At 41.8% G+C, this 2,411-nt stretch overlaps 1 long non-coding RNA gene across 1 annotated transcript; it reads right to left on the reverse strand.

The window, feature by feature from the left end:
* Positions 1 to 414: 414 nt before the first annotated feature.
* On the reverse strand, positions 415 to 1,139 carry LOC129153288 (uncharacterized). The gene is made up of 2 exons (XR_008559470.2): positions 562 to 1,139; positions 415 to 497 (listed from the first exon to the last, which is right to left on the reverse strand). It is a non-coding gene; the product is annotated as an uncharacterized lncRNA (long non-coding RNA).
* Positions 1,140 to 2,411: the final 1,272 nt, after the last annotated feature.

Consider the following 2,411-nt stretch of genomic DNA (forward strand, 5'->3'; position numbering starts at 1 on the left):
TTATAAAATGCATATTTGCATTGCCTAGATTCTATTTTTTATTTGTTTGATGATGTCAACTTGTGGATTTCTCAAAAGCCACAATCAGTGATTGATGAGATTTTCCTTTTTTCTGTAACAAACAGCACATTAGTGAATGACGCAAGGTTAAACATTTAATAATGATTACATGTGACTTATTTATATTACAACAATTATTGGTCAACTCATCATTCTAACGGAGCAATAATGCAGCAATTGACCAACATGTCTGCTGCTTCATTCCACAGTCAATCATGTTAGTAAATCTCTACACTGGTTAAACTACAGAATCAATTTCAATGTGCTTCTACTAGTTTATAAATCACTCAATGTCATGTTGGGTGAGAGTTTCCTGACCCACGACAAGCAGAATCATCACAAGAAACCGGCAAGTAAGTAAAACGTTCTTTATTATTTAATGAGAGGAACGGGAACAGACGACGTGCAGGCTGGCAGCAAGACTCCAGGAGAGGATTCTGAGGAGGGAGACAGAGTGAGCATATGGAGGGAAGGACGGAGGATATTAGGAGTGGAGCTTACTGATAGCAGATAGTGATGAGGGCCTCAGGAAGGGCTAGGTCAGGTCCGGGTGAGCAGGAAGGCTCCAGGAGGAGAAGGAACTGTTGAACCAGAGAGGAGGTAGGAGCGGAGGCTTGGCGAGGGCAGGTGAGCGGCTGAGAGCGGGCGGCCAGGGGAGGAGACAGCGTGATCTGAAGTACATGAATCCGAGCTGGTATGGAGATAGTGGAGTGTGGAGTGAGAACCTGGAGCAGAGCAGGGAAGAGTAGTCAGGGTCTTTTCTGGTCGACAGGAAATCCAGCAAATATTTTACAAGATCTGATAAACAAACTGGAACTAGAAAAAAGAGGCTCAAAACAGGTCAAAGGCTAGAGCTACCCAAAACTGAGCAATCATCTGGCGAAGTGAAGTGTCACACTGCTCCTTAAATCCCCTGGACCGTGATGACAGGATTAGCTGCAGCTGGTGGCTCTCAGACACGCCCACCTGAAACAATGCTCAGAGAAAACAGGTTACATGCAGGAGGCTCACCCCGGACCGTGACACTCAATGGCACAGGGCCAAAATATATGTCAGATCTCCTGTCTGTGTATACGCCCAGCAGGGTTCTGAGAACCTTAGTAAGCAGTCAGCTGGTAGAACCCCAGGTCAGAACCCAACCTAGGTCTCCTTCCTTTCCGGTCTGGTCATGGGTCCCTGGAAAAATAAAAAAATCAATGCAAGTCAATGGGGCTAAAAGAGCTGTTTCCTAATACACTTTGCCTTATGCCCTGAATTGCACACATGCAGTAATTCATTTTGAATGAAAAGTAATGATGTGTGTTTCGACCACGCCTGTCATGTACTTTGAGATTTATTAGCTTGTAAAAGTTCATAATTAGCATGACTTCAAATCAGACGTCGGTACGTCACATATATGACGTCACCACAGAATCTCCTCTCCCCTAGCATAGCTGCTACTTACCACATGGCCAGGTTGATGATGGTTCATTCCTCCCGAAGGACTTAAAGTTGGCTGAACTTACAGCCATTTTTCTTCTGCTCTTCTCTGTGTCTGGTTTGATATGTGAAATCCATGGTAAATTGGAAAATAGCTGTTTTAGTCCCATTGAGTTGCATTCATTTTCTCGTAGATGGAGTAGAAGGTAGATGGGCGTGGCTTAGACTCCTTACAAACAGATGGAGACAACTTTCCTATGACCTCAAATGTGCCCCAACTTTAGTAAATTTTAAATCAAAATTGAAAACGTTCATGTATTCATCAGCCTATAAATAGGTTTTTATTCTGCACCTTTGGCATTGTAACTGCTCAACCCTTAACTTTGTCCTTTTTCTATTCTTAAATCTGAAATTCATTTGTGTTTATTTTATGTGTGCTGGCACGTGATTTTAATGTTTGTCATATTCTTGCTAATGGAAAGCACATTGATTTGCCTCTGTGTATGAAATGTGCTATATAAATACAGCTGTCTTGCCGTGGCTAAAATTGAACCAAAGAATAATAGCACTCTGGATTCTGACAATGTCCTCTGAAAAAGTTAAATTAGGATCCACAGTAGTTTTATTACATACTTTGAAAAAACAAGTTAAAACATGGCTCGCCATGTGAGGAGTGAAAAAGTTCAGTTTGGGCAAACCTCCAGTCATCACTCCAACAACAAAAGCCCTTTGTGCTTCAAGCCCTTTCCAAAGTCATCCTGTGGGAGGGTGATACCAGAACGCAAGTGTTTTCAGAAATGTGGAAAAAAATCTAACACCTATTTTTTTGCACATTTTGTTCGTGAACATTTTCACAAGTTTGAGGAAGTAATATTACACATTCTGTCGGTGTTCTTATTTATTTATTTGAGATGTATTTTGCCTCCGCTTGG

This window comes from Nothobranchius furzeri, chromosome 9, assembly GCF_043380555.1.
Source record: "Nothobranchius furzeri strain GRZ-AD chromosome 9, NfurGRZ-RIMD1, whole genome shotgun sequence".
Classification (NCBI taxonomy): domain Eukaryota; kingdom Metazoa; phylum Chordata; class Actinopteri; order Cyprinodontiformes; family Nothobranchiidae; genus Nothobranchius; species Nothobranchius furzeri.